Raw genomic sequence first — 14,992 nt, forward strand, 5'->3', positions numbered from 1 at the left:
GCAGATATTCACACGATTTGGGACTCCAAGAGTCATAATCAGTGACGAGGGATCGCAAGTTCACTACTTTGATGCAAAGGTATAATGTGAATCATCGCATCACTACAGCCTACCAGCCTCAGACTAATGGTCAAGCTGAGGTGTCTAACAGAGAGATCAAGCGTATTCTAGAGAAAGTTATGTATCCATCAAGGAAGGATTGATCTTTGAAGCTTGATGAAGCTGTTTGGGCATATAGAACAGCACACAAGACTCCACTTGGCCTGTCGCCATTTTAGTTGGTTTATGGTAAGGGGTGTCATTTTCCTGTGGAGCTCGAGCATAAAGCATATTGGGCTTTGAAGAGGTTGAACCTTGATTTAGATGCAGCTGGTAAGAAGAGAATGCTTCAATTGAATGAACTCGACGAATTTTGACTTCAAGCGTATGAAAACAACAAAATGTATAAGGAGAAAGTCAAGAGGTGGCACAATAGGGGTCTGGTGCTTAAATCATTTGTGTCAAGGCAACAAGTTCTGTTATTTAACTCTCGTCTCCTTCTTTTTCCTGGAAAATGGAAGTCGAGATGGTTCGGGCCTTTCATAATCAAAACTGTGTTTCCGCATGGAGCTGTGGAGATTTTTGAGAATGATCCAGGCCAAGCGGTCAAAATGAATGGTCAGAGGTTGAAGCACTACTATGGGGATACGGCAAACCGTGAGGTGGTTAGTGATGTTCTATTGTCTACTTGATCTCGAGATTCTATGTCAAGCTAACGACGTAAAGCAAACGCTTCTTGGGAGGCAACCCAAGTTATTTGTACATTAGTAGATAGAGGAAGAAGAAAGAAAGGAGAAAAACACAAAAAAAATCAAAAAATCAGAAAAATTCGGTGCCAACTACAGTAGCATGGCGCGCCCGCGCTGAAAAGTCAGTAGCACGGCGCCTCCGCACTGGCATGCGGGGCGGCCGCGCTGGTTTTCCAGAAGCACGGCGCGCCCGCGCTGCCAGGCAGGGCGGTAGTGCTGAGTCACTGTTTGCGAAAAAATATATTTAAGTCGGAATAAAGAGAAAATCGGGGATTTTATTCCAAAATTAAGTCAAACCCGATTTTTACTCTTCCACATCCCATATTTCCCTATCCAAATTAAACCCATTATTCCCATTATTCCCATTATTTCCATAATCAATTCCTACTCCTTTTCCATAACCAATTCTATTCCTAAACTCCTATATATACATACACTTATACACAAACTTCTCCATCACTTCTCAAACTCTCAAACACACAAATCTCTCTAACAAACTTCTATTCTCTCAAGCTTATTCAATCTCAATGGCACCAAAAAGACAGTGAACCCAAGTAAGCAGCAACACCACTGATTCTTCGAGTGCAGGTGGTGTGATGCCTAGACTTTCAACTTCCGAGGCTGAGACAGAGTATGTGAGGCTGCTTTCGAAGCCTATAGCCAAGGAGCGTGGTTTTCTGCCATCGGAGAAAGATGGTAAGTTGTTGGAGATGGGTTGGGTTGTTTTTTGCAAGACACCCGCTGATGTACCCATGAGTGTGGTACGTGAGTTCTACGCAAATGCTAAGGCGGAGAATAACGGTTTCACGGTGGTTAGGGGGATGAAGGTGGAGTACAGTGTTGAGGCTATTCGTGAGCATCCCGAGAGGAGGCCATATTAGGAAAACTGGAATGAGAAGAATCCGGAGGAGTTTGACTTGGATTTGATTGTTGCTACCCTGTGTGTGCCTGAGACTCATTGGAAGTTCAAGAAGGGCACGAACGAGTATGCCACTTTCCCTGCATCGTGCATGAACAGGTTTGCGCGTGCATGGAATTCTTTTATTTGTGCTTACATCATGTCATCTTCTCACATGCATGATATTACTGTGGAGCGTGCACATTTGTTGTGGGGCATTCTTCAGGGAGACTATGTGGATCTTTGGATGGTGATTCATCAAGGTATTTTGAGGTTCTTGCGAGGGAGTACTACGGGTTCGATACCCTATGTGTCCATCGTGACGAAGTTGTGTATGGCGGTTGGCATTTATTGGCCCGCACATGAGCAGCTGCAACTCCCTAGTGCTCTGATTGATAGTTTGACGCTGTTGAATATGACGGAGTGGTATGGAGGGAAGCCCGATCCTAAGGGGCTTGGATATTCTTATGACCATCTGCCAGGTGGAAGGCCAGCAGATCAGACGTATGCTGGTGGGACTTCGCAGGCCCGTTGAGCAGCTTGGAGAGCTCAGTTGGGAGAGGAGGATGGTCCTTTGGGATCGCAGCAGCAGCAGCAGTAGGAGGAAGCACAGGGCAGTGTTGGGTTGAGTACGACGCAATATAGGCATTTAGCTAGGAGGATGGATGCGATGCATGACATCCATAGCAGGTTTGAACAGGACCTTACCCAGGTGTTGGGGACTACATTCAGAGCCACATGAGTGACATCCAGTGGCCAGTATTCGGTGCGGATTCTATATATCCGCCTCCAGACACTCCTGACACTCCACCCCTTGAGGGTAATGACCCTGATTCTGATTAGGTATGCCTCATTCCTTGCTATTACCTTCACTGAGGACAGTGAATATTTTAAGTTTGGGGGTAGTAGTTAAGGATTATGTGTTTTATGTGAATCTCATATAGTTTGCATATTCATGATAATTTAGTTCATATAGTTACATATTTTCCATGTAGTAGTTTTTTTGTATTTTTTTTGGTATGATAGTTTGTTGCATATAATTTCATGCATTTGCATAATAACATGATACCTTAGATGATTTTGCCGATTGATTTGTGATATTGATGCTAGTGTAGTGATGTCGTGCTTATAGGTCGCTTGAGTGCTAGATCATGGTCATCGTTTATTTGTTTGTCGAGGTTTAATCACTTGTTTATATTTAGAATTTAGGATATTCTCTTAATGATAAAATAACATGGATATTTAAAAATTGGAGTAAAAATTAGATTTAATTGCTAGTTATTGTGGCTAGGGGTCAAATGGCTAGTAGCCGGCTCATTTTATGAGTAGCCTAGGGTTGAACGAGATGGAGCGAAACACACTCGTTCAGAAATTTGTGAAAAAAAAGAAAAAAAAAGAGAATATATATATATATAAATATATATGTGTGTGTGTGTGTGTGTTTATGCATAATTGATCACGAGTGGGCTATTTAATACTCGAGTTATTAAGTTCTTAGGGGACTTTGTGCCTAGTGACCTAAAGCATTTTATAGTCTGGGATCCACTAACCTAACGCTCGCTACATGGGTATTATTGTATAAGTCTTTTGTAGACCTCACTCATTGCACGGTCAAATAAGCATATTTGTGTTGTTTTTGTGTTATGAATGAAAGCATGGATCCATGTGAAACTCCGATGTAAGAATTGAAGTGTTATAAGGTATTTTGAGTTTAGCTTTTATTCTATTTATAACCTTGCGATTGCCTTGATGAGTAGTGAGTCATAATTATTGATTTAGTTGCGATAGTTTATCTGTGAGCATTTGCACACACGCACGTTGCGGGCTTGTAAGTTGATTTGTGGGGCTTGATTGATCTTTATGCGAATAGCTGCATTTGTTGAGATGTTGCTTGTTGATTGGTTTAGTTATTCTATGGGGATCATTGCATTCATATAGTTGCATTCATGCATTTTATTTCTTGTTCTTTGAGTCTGTTTATGCTTGAGGACAAGCATTGATTCAAGTTTGGGGGTATGTTGAGTGGCATTTATGTCACTTTAAACGCTCCGTAAAGCTTTGAATTGGTGTCTTGTACTCGAGTTGTTGGTGTTTTTAACGTGTTTTGTAGTGTTTTTTTGCATTTCAGGCTTATATCAGGAATTCAGGTGAATTGGCATTGTTTTGATGCTAATATGGTGTTAGGATAGTGTCTAGAATAAAAGCTCATGAAAAGACCAACTCAAACCAGCAAGAAAAGAAGAATTCAGAATTTTTTCCAGAGAGTCAGCACGCCCGCGCTGTAGTAGCACGCGCCCGCGCCAGGAGTACAGAGATGCAGCGCGCCCGCACTGGTGAACCGCACGGCCGCGCCATGTCGAATTCAAAGAATCTTGTTTCTACTCTGATTTTGATCCAGAAGAGTTCTAATCTACATGGGCTACTATATAAACATAACTTAAGGTCGTTTTTCATAACAAGACGTACCAGAGCTTAAGGAGAAGGCGTAAGAAGACCGTATAGCACAATTCAACCAAGGCGAAGAGGATCTAGTTTATACTTGTGATTCTTTATTTTAAGTTGTAACCTTGAATGCTAGTTTTCTTGCTTGTGAACCTATACTCTTGTTTTATACTTGGTTTATTATTTATTCAGTATAAAGACTATGTTTATTATACCGTGCTTTCATCGGAAGCCACGTTGATGATGAGTCCGATTATGGGCTAATCGTTATCGTGGGGTTCTGACGGATTTATTTAGTTAATTCGTTTCGATACCTTAGTGTGTGGTGATTGTATGATAACCTAGTTGTGCTTATTCGTCTTATGAGCGTCGCGAACTTATAAGATAGCGTGTTAATCTCTATTGAAGCGAAAGTAAATATAGGGGTTTAGAACTTGCCATGCTAGCATAGGTTCATGTATTTGATATGCATGTTTCGTAGGTAATTTTAACCATCTTACTTGCCATATGTAATCACGATAGATAACTTGTGCATTAAACCGTTATGTTATCAGGAATTCAGGTGAATTGACATTGTTTTGATGCTAATATGGTGTTAGGATAGTGTCTAGAATAAAAGCTCGTGAAAAGACCAACTCAAACCAGCAATATAAGAAGAATTCAGAATTTTTTCCAGAGAGTCAGCACGCCCGCGCTGTAGTAGCGCGCGCCCGCGCCAGGAGTACAGAGATGCAGCGCGCCCGCACTGGTGAACCGCACGGCCGCGCCATGTCGAATTCAAAGAATCTTGTTTCTACTCTGATTTTGATCCAGAAGAGTTCTAATCTACATGGGCTACTATATAAACATAACTTAAGGTCATTTTTCATAACAAGACGTACCAAAGCTTAAGGAGAAGGCGTAAGAAGACCGTATAGCATAATTCAACCAAGGCGAAGAGGATCTAGTTTATACTTGTGATTCTTTATTTTAAGTTGTAATCTTGGATGCTAGTTTTCTTGCTTGTGAACCTATACTCTTGTTTTATACTTGGTTTATTATTTATTCAGTATAAAGACTATGTTTATTATACCGTGCTTTCATCGGAAGCCACGTTGATGATGAGTCCGATTATGGGCTAATCGTTATCGTGGGGTTCTGGCGGATTTATTTAGTTAATTCGTTTCGATACCTTAGTGTGTGGTGATTGTATGATAACCTAGTTGTGCTTATTCGTCTTATGAGCGTCGCGAACTTATAAGATAGTGTGTTAATCTCTATTGAAGCAAAAGTGAATATAGGGGTTTAGAACTTGCCATGCTAGCATAGGTTCATGTATTTGATATGCATGTTTCGTAGGTAATTTTAACCATCTTACTTGCCCTATGTAATCACGATAGATAACTTGTGCATTAAACCGTTATGTTGTCAAATTTTTTAGACATATAGGGTCTCAAAAGAATTAGTGTCTATTCAGCTTCTATCTCTTTTATAGATGTCGGGTAGTATAGTATTCATACAACAAAAGTTGGCGTTTATCAGTTTCGTGTTATCTGATTAGTGTCATCACCATTACATGCTAAGGTTAAGAACGAAAAGGCTATTGAATGAAGTATTTAATGAAGTTAGAATCCCATGTTTGTGTCATATAGTATTCAATCCTCTTTATTCTCTTAGTTTATTTTATTTAGTATAATCTCTAATTTAAGTATAGATAAATAACCTCAATTTATTATTCGTCTTAGAATTGGATAATAACCAGACCATTGTTGCATAAATACATTGATTGAAATTAACCTAAACCAGTCCCTGTGGGAACGAACTAGAATTAATTCTATATTACTTGCGATCACGTATACTTGCGTGAATATTAGCGCGTGTTCTAGCCCAAACAATACCTAAGGGAGCACATCCCCATATCTGTAACTTCCTTCACAGTAAAAAGATTTGCCTTATCTTTTCCTTAATTTTAGGCATAAATATCCCAATTTTGACTCGTTGACCCAGTTTTGATCCGAAAAAGATTTATACCAAATTTTGGGCATAACAATTATCATTTAATGTAGGAGAAGTAGAATATATGTTGGAGTTTACAGAGAAGAGTAGTTAGAATTTATAGTGAATATATATAAATAAAGTTTATTTGGAGTATAATAAATATTCGAATTTTTTTAAAAAAATGAGATTCTGAATTTGTACACAAGAAAAAGTTTCATTGTAATTAGAATAGGTATCCAAATTCTGTATTAAAAAAAGAGTTCGAATATCATGTGTAAAGTTTTTGGGTTTAAGAGTGTACATTCAACCAATAAAACAAAAAGTAAAATACAATAACAATCTGATTCTAAGAGAATACATGTAACGTCTGGGAAAATTACGTCTGTATTATATAATATTTATAATAAATTATGTGTGTTAATGTGTTATGTATGTGTAATTAACTGTCAAACCCTAATTGCTATGTTTTACGTGCATTCTGTGTCGTCCATGTATTTTCAGGATATTTTCAGATATTTTATTTTACATTTATAGCTTTCATATCAAAAATTATACGACCTGAATCATGATTTTATAACTGATATTTCAAATAAAATAATGGGCCTTATTTTTCATCAAACGGCTTTTACCATCGCATAATTCTGAACATTCAGGTATTTTATAAATTTTCTCGTTTTGCGAAAAATGACTTTTCCGGGCCCCATTGGGTGTTAAAAACCCCACAAAAATCACATTTTTATTTTTATAAAATTATAAGACTTTCATTTATACCATTTTTTTGTATTGTTGCATTATTCATAATTTTTGGAAAATTTTGGTATATATATTGTATATATAAAATATTTATAAATTAAATTTTAATACTAAAAAATTATTAAATTAGGGGCTTAGTAATTTTAAAAGATGTAGAATTAGGGCCTTAATTTTAATTAGGAGTATTAATTTCACTACTATAAATACCCTATTTTTTATTTAATTAATTATAATTAATCATTAAAAATCAGAAAATTTCTCAATTTTCTCTGAAATTAGGGTTCTTGAGTTCGAGAATCAAACTGTGATTTTGATCGATTCTGGTAACCAAAAGGGGTCGTGTTTGTGCTCAATCTTCATAGTTTTTCAAGCTCTGTTCAATTTTATCATCAACACGAATCAAAAAGTTATGAAACTCAAACTCGATTCTGGGTTTCACGAACAGATTTGGGTTTTTGATTTCTGGAAATTTTTGGATGTTCTTGATGGTTGATATATGTTTATATGTGTTAGTACAAGTTATATTCATCATCAATTTCATGTCTTATGTACCCGGTTTGATCAATTCGAATTTTAGGGTTCATATATGTTTTGATTTGGGTATTTTTGATCTACTGATATTTGGATTATGAAACTGATATGGTTAGTTTTGTCTTGTTGAGTAGTAAATTTTGAGTATTTTTACATGATTTTTACAGTTCATGATAATTAGGACGAGCTCGATGGATTTGACCCGTTTGTAATTCGGGTTGAATGATTTCATGATCTATACGACGATTTTTGGTTCTGTTTGATGTTATGAATAGATTCTTCATGTCCTAAGCTTCATTTTGATGTATAAAACATAGAGTTTTAAGTTCAGGTTAGTAAAATCGTAGTTTGGCCGGATTTTAAGTTGGTTTCGCCGGAGATGGTGATGCAGGGGTGGTTCTGGTCAGCTACGGCCAGAATCGTGTTGCTGCAATGATTTGGAATAGATCCCAGCTGAGAAACGAATCAAACGAAGTTGATTTTGGCCTGGAATTGCCTCGCCGGAATTTGCTCCGGTGGCTGGTTTTTTCGAATTTGCTCCGGTGGCTGGTTTTTGGAAATAATCCGGTCATGTTCTTCATGACCCGGATTGTGACCCGGTTGACCCGTTTGGTTAACCCGGTTTTGATCTGATTTGTCAGATGCCTGGATTCTGACAAATATTTATAGAAAATGATTTTTATTTTTATTTTTATTAATTATAAAAATAAGTTTTATTTATTTTATAAATTGATTAATTAATTATTTAATTAATTGATTTATATTATAAATAATTCTGAAATATTTTTAAAAAATCAGATTTAATTATTTTCTTAATTTTTTCTTAATTTTTTCTTAATTTTTTATTATTTATTAATTAATTAAAAATGATTAATTATTTTGATAATTAATCAAATAATTTTCAATAAATTATAATAAATTCATTTTAATTCCAAAAATTATAGAAAAATCATTTTTAGTTCTGATTTTTCTTAAATAATTATTTAAAAATTATTTTAGGATTTAAAAATTAGTAATAATTATTTATATTAAATAATAAATTGAATTATTTGTATTTAATTGATAATAATTAAACCGTTAGTCCGATTCGAGTGAAATGAAAGCCCTTTGACTCAGAAAAATGAATTATTTTTATTAAAAATAATATTAAAACCCAATTTCTTCTAGAAATTAGTTGACTTTGTTATTTATTTGATTATAAGCCGACTCGCGTGCCGAGATGAGACCGATAAATTCTGAAAAATAGGAAACGAGTCAGATAACGATCAGTTAGGCGATCAGCGAGTCGGTTTTGATTCTAAAAATTATTTTAACTATAACATTAATTATGTGGCTTATGTGCTTATGTGTATTATGTGGTTAATTGAGTCTTACTTGCTAATATATAATATACGAGTCAATCATAAGCGCATGGATAGACAATAGGAACGATGTGATGTCGGTTCGAGACGTAATTAAAGTACGAAATGACTAAACTAGTCTATTTCTCTAACAGAAGCTAAGCCAGTAAGGCAGATTGAGCCGGTGATAGACAAAGGTGACGTATTTGAAGTGAGTCGCGCAGAAGGCAAATTTTTCCCCTATTTTAATTTTAGAATAGTGATATTTCTTCAGATTCATATCACACTTGCACTCTTTTGATTCTTATTCATAAACACTGATACACACTTATTATTCTCTTGTTCACATTTCATTTTGATTCTTGATTTCTCCTTTTTCTTTGAATTCCTTATTCATATTCCAATTGTTACACATACACATTGGTATATTCTGGTGATTAGAATATATCAAAGCATACCGATTGTTCCGGTTGCAACTCCATGGAATGGATAGTGATATTTTGGGGATTAAGTTTTACTTAATCCTAAGGACCGAGACATAACCGGATCCTTGAGATGGGCCGTAGTGCCTGGGTGCCTGACTGGATCTATATAGTGGGATATAGATTTGCACTATATCCTGGCTGATCAGCAGGGTATAGATGCAAATTTGTGTCCAGTTTAGTTCATTTGCATTCGCCAGCAGTGGCCTTCTTTCTATTCTCGGGGGGTTATATCTTTGAAGATATACCCAGATTACCGATTCATTTAAACTGCTTTAACACACTTTATATTTTGCGGACTTGTTGAGCAATTTTTGGCTCACCCCTTTTTGTTGTTATTCACCTTATTATTTTCAGTTAAGAAGGAATATGAAGCCCATCAGGACTCGAGTGGTAAAGAAGCGGGTCAAGGCTCGGGATCCTCTCATACCCAAGGTGTTGATCCCAATCCAGGAAGAAAGCTTTGAGTTACCCGAACATGTGGAGTGTAGATAGTTAGTGTGTGTGTTTGAATAAAAGATGAAATTAGTTTAAAACTGGTTAGACAATGGTTTGTAATAAAGAGAGTTTATAAGATTTTAAGTATGGTTTGTAATAAAGTAATTAGTGGTTCTTGTTTTCATACTTCAACCTAAAAAGATCTTGGTTAGTGTTAAAGGGGTTTAGATATATTTCTTTATTATTTGTTATCAGATTTTACAGGTTTGGTGATTAGCTAGTAACCCCCAGACTTATACCCCGGGTCTGGAGGGCGTTACAATACACAATGCGTATCAATAAATCATCGTTATTTCATTAATATGCTGAAAAAGGTAGGTTTTATTTTTCCAGTCTACTCATCAATATATCACATATATACTATACTATTATAAAAGAAACAGGGTTTCGTTTGGTCGGTTGGTTAACACCTCAAAAAATATGCTAACACCTTTCAAAACAAAATTTAAACAAATATAATTTTATTAAAAAAAATTAAATCATGTATCAAATATAACTACAAATTCTATGAATTATTATCCAACTTAACTTCTAATTGTACTCAACTTCTTTCTTACTTTTTTTTATAGGGAACCAAACATTTCCAAAATTAATTTTAGTAATTCAAATTTCAATATAATAACATAATTAATAAATAAAGAAAAAATGAATAAAACAATTTTTAAAAAAATATCACTATTACTATTATAAGCGAAACATGGTTTCGATTGGTCGGTTGGTTAACACCTTTGTAAAAAGTATGCTAACAACTTCCAAAACAAAGTTTAAATAAATATAATTTTATAAATAAAAATAAAATAATATATATAATATAACTACAAACTCTATGAATTGTTATTTAACTTATTTTTTATTTGTACTTAACTTATATCTTACCTATTTTGTAGGGAACTATACAAAAATAATTTTAGTAATTCAAATTATAATATAATAATATAATTGATAAATCAAGAAAAACTAAAAAAAATATTTTATAAAATAATAGTAATAATATTATAAGAGAAATATACTTTCGTTTAGTCGTTTGGTGAACATCTTTCTGAAACGTATGCTAACACTTTTCAAAATATAATTAATAAATCATGAAAATATTAGGAAAACAATATTTAAAAAAAACAATACCAAATCATCTAAGACTCCACAGTTATGCACCCGCGCAGTGAAGCGAAGTGGGAGGACATTTTAAGAATTTAAGTATCAAAATTTTGAATTTGAATCTTTCAACAATATGATACATACAAAATAATAAGTACATATTTTTACTTCACTAATCTCAGTAATACATAATTATTGTTTTTATAATTTATTTATATAAAATAATAAAATTACAAATGTTATAATCAGGCTAGTATTATATATACATAAATACATGTTAACTATTGATGATACCTTATCATTATTCTAGCCGAATGTTAGATATTTTAATTTATGAGGAGAGATATTTGAATTTATAATAAAAGATGATATTTTTTATTTTAATTATAGTATTTTCTTATTAATATTATGTTTGAAGGAGGGGTGGATCAAACTAATACTTATTTACTTTATAATAATTATTTATTAGCATTATGTTTGACGGGATGTCGGCTCAAACTAATACTTATCTAATTTCTAATAATTTCTTTTATTACTAATGTATTTGACGGCTGGACGGCTCAAACTAATTTTGATCTAAATTATAGTAAATTTTTAATTAATATTGTGCTTGACAAGATGACGGCTCAAACTAATTTTTATCTAAATGATAAGAAATTTAGTATTATTTTTGACGGAAGTACGGCTCAAACTAATCTTTTTATTTAAATTATAATATTAGTTTATATTAAAGATTATAAAAGTTTTGTAACACCGTCGCGCGGATTTATTTAGAGTTCGTATTTTAAAGAAAAGGATATCATTATTTATAAATAAGAGAGCTTCATATCATTTTTCAACAAATTATAAGTCTGAAAATACATGTATAATTAAATGCGAGTAGTTTAAATTTATAAAGAAAAATATATCATGATTTAAGAAAAATGAGATGCGAAAGTTGAGGTACCATCCTATTTCAACTAGAAAACACAATCATATTTATCTGAAATTAGGTTTTTGATTTTATATTCTACAAGGATATATATTCAAAATAGACAATTGCATATCAGTATTGTGTTTGAGGGGAGGGCGGCTCAATTTTTTTTTTCTAAATTGTAATATTAATTCATATCATAATTTATAGAAAAAATATGAGATAAGAAAAATCTTGATCTGTGCAAAGCTGAAGCCCGGTGAATAGATTACAGTTGGTGGCTTACAGATACCATGCACGAGCCGAAATCCATGTGCTAGTCCTAGCTCACTCTTTGCATAAAATTCATATATTAATTAAAATTCACATATTTTTCCTAATATAAAAAGGAAATGAGTTTAAATTTAAAAGAAAATGTATCATTATTTATAAAAAAAAGGGTTTAGGTTATTTTTAACAAATTATAAATCTAAAAAACATGTATAATCAAATTAGAATAGTTTAAATTTATAAAGAAAAAATCTATTACTCCCTCTATCTCATTTTTGTTGTCCATTATTATCATTTTTCTCTGTCCCAAAATAATTATCCAATTTGATTAATATGATAAATAAGTGGTGAAATAAAAGGTATGTAAAAGATAAATAAAAGGTAAAAATTGTTGTTATAGTTTTACATTATGGCAACTATCATTCTATTTGATTTGATTGAAATAAATTTGAATTTAAATTGATGGACGAAAAAAAATGAGATGGAGGAAGTATTATTTAACAAGGATGAGATGTGAGAAATTATGTAATATCCCATCAAACTAGAAAATATATTCATATATATATATATTATTAGATTTGCGATTTTATACTAGACAATGATATTTAAAATAGATAATATATTCTAAACATACAATTTTTTATCAGTATTATATTTGACGGGAGTACGACTTAAATTAATTTTAATCTAAATTTTAATATTAATTTATATCAGGACTTATAAAAAGTTTAAATGGCATTCGTGAAGCGCAGCTTCATTTACTAGTTTAGTGAAATAAAAAATAATTATTAACTTAAAAATTTTTATAAAAAAATATTTTATAATTGTTTCATGCATCGCCCCGGTATAATGCTGGTTATTATAACCGGTATAGTAGTGAATTTTTTTTTGGTGAACTTTTGTTGATTCAAACATCACAACATACATCTGTAATGGGGCCTGAAAAAAACATACATCCGTAATGGGCTATCCTATAAATTAGAAGCCTGTTAGACTAAGCCCATACGGCCATACATGTGGTCCAACCCAAAGAACCTCGCTGCCGCCTGCAAGATTTAGGGTTTCAAGTAGTGTTCTATAAATCATCTCTATCACACCCAAATCGAAAACACAAATTAGAACATATACATAGTTCTTTTCGTATCTTTCCATCATCTCAATTCTCAAGTTCTGTTTATATCTATTTGTTTATATGTTTCGATTTTGGTGAAATCAAGTGATGAAAATATAACTGCAACAATATGAATCTCCATGATTCTTAGTATTTAAGTCTCTGATGATTTCATCTCAAATATTTGTTTATGTATTTCTTTTAACTTGTTTTACTACTACATCGGGAGAGATGTGATGATTAACAATTTGGTCCGTGTTTCAGATTAACCGTGACCGAAAAACCTTAACCAACCTCTGATCTCTCTCTCTCTCTCTATTTTGTAGTTTTAATTAGCTTATGTATTTGATTAGCTCTGTGATTAAAATGCCTAAAGGCAATATACGCTATTCTGATTATATATGAGCAGAGAATCATTTACAATGAGAGCTAATATTACTACTACTGTTACAGTTTTTTTTTCCAATTTCTATGTAAATTAGAAAGATCTTTATATTATTAAGGTTATAAATTGATAAGAGCGATGATGAATTTTGAAATTTTATCACATGTCAGACTTCAGAGATTATCCAACAAGATGGTCAATGAGAAGTAAATTTCATTTTTTCTGAGCCATGTGTATAATTTGAACTTTAATTGACAATTACATATTCGATTTTAATTAGTTTTGTAAATGAGTTGTGACAGTGTGGTTTGGTTGGCAAAGGATGATGATACAAATTAGATGTCTGAAAATTTATGAAGTATAAACTATCGAGGCTTATTGATATTCTGACTTTTGCCAGTTACACTTTTATATTCTTGTGATTTATATATTTTTTAATTAACTTGGTGTATCAAAGGCATCTAACAGTTTGTTTTGGTATTATTTAATTCAATAATGATACCGACGGATTAGTTTTAGCATAATTTCGGAACTTGACTAATAATCTGAATATGGAGCAACGAGACAAACAGTTTAGTATAAGCAGATTACAAATTTAGCTTCAGATTTCAGCCCTAGAAAGTTTGAGCTGGTAATTTTTACTATACTAAAATAATGCCTAAAAGTTCAGGATTTAAACATGTGCCACTGTAATAATAGACAATGTCTGGATTCGAGACTGTTGATTATCTCAGCAATAATTTTTGTAGTAGCTGTATCTTATGAATCCATAGATTTCAATTTTCCTTTGGATAATAAGACATTGTATTACTCAGCTTCGTCAATTTCATAATTAGATTAGCTGTTTAATTGTCTTTTGTTTAGGTGCTTATGCTCTGAAGTCTAAAATTTGCCAAGTCTTAACAATCACATTTAATATACTACAACTATATTTTTGGTGTTAATATGATCAGCTTAAACTGACACTGTACTCTCTCTGTTTTAAATTATTTGTTCACTTCTAAAAAATTAGACATTAATAAAAGTAAAATTTAATGAAAAAATGTATTAATTGTCTTAAATGAGTATAATATGCATTACTCCTGTTTTTTTTATTTGTTGTTTTGATTTTTGCACGTATTTCAATGTAATTTTACGGGCTAGTTAGAAATATGATTTTAAAATTTTTTTTTTTGTGAATTAAAATATAAGTTGTCTATTTTTATTTAAAAAAGAAAATTTATAAATGATAATTTTAACTAAGCCGGTCAAAGGATATTTAAATTTGTGCAAAAATCAAAGTGACAAATTAAAAAAAACAGAGGGAGTATATGTTTAGTCTTGGAAATATAAATGTGAGATATGTGGGCTAAAGTTGACTTTGAAATTATAAATATACATTGAAAGTTGAAGTAGGCCATTATTTGTCGTAAATAAATTTGAATTTGACGTTAAAAAAATTCAAAGTATATATGAAATTTAAAGCGAAAGGACTAAATGTTTATAGAATTTTAACCATCAATAGGAGTG

General features: G+C 32.6%; 4 non-coding genes across 4 annotated transcripts; all 4 read left to right on the forward strand.

Moving 5' to 3' along the window:
• Positions 1-13,196: 13,196 nt before the first annotated feature.
• LOC141722778 (small nucleolar RNA Z199) lies at positions 13,197-13,269 on the forward strand. The gene has a single exon (XR_012575781.1). It is a non-coding gene; the product is annotated as a small nucleolar RNA Z199 (small nucleolar RNA).
• Positions 13,270-13,449: 180 nt separating this feature from the next.
• Positions 13,450-13,529, forward strand: LOC141722780 (small nucleolar RNA U54). The gene has a single exon (XR_012575783.1). It is a non-coding gene; the product is annotated as a small nucleolar RNA U54 (small nucleolar RNA).
• Positions 13,530-13,613: 84 nt separating this feature from the next.
• LOC141722781 (small nucleolar RNA R64/Z200 family) lies at positions 13,614-13,715 on the forward strand. Its single transcript, XR_012575784.1, has one exon. It is a non-coding gene; the product is annotated as a small nucleolar RNA R64/Z200 family (small nucleolar RNA).
• Positions 13,716-13,795: 80 nt separating this feature from the next.
• On the forward strand, positions 13,796-13,883 carry LOC141722788 (small nucleolar RNA Z266). Its single transcript, XR_012575790.1, has one exon. It is a non-coding gene; the product is annotated as a small nucleolar RNA Z266 (small nucleolar RNA).
• Positions 13,884-14,992: the final 1,109 nt, after the last annotated feature.

The sequence above is a fragment of the Apium graveolens genome, chromosome 4, assembly GCF_009905375.1.
Source record: "Apium graveolens cultivar Ventura chromosome 4, ASM990537v1, whole genome shotgun sequence".
NCBI classification, from domain to species: Eukaryota; Viridiplantae; Streptophyta; class Magnoliopsida; order Apiales; family Apiaceae; genus Apium; species Apium graveolens.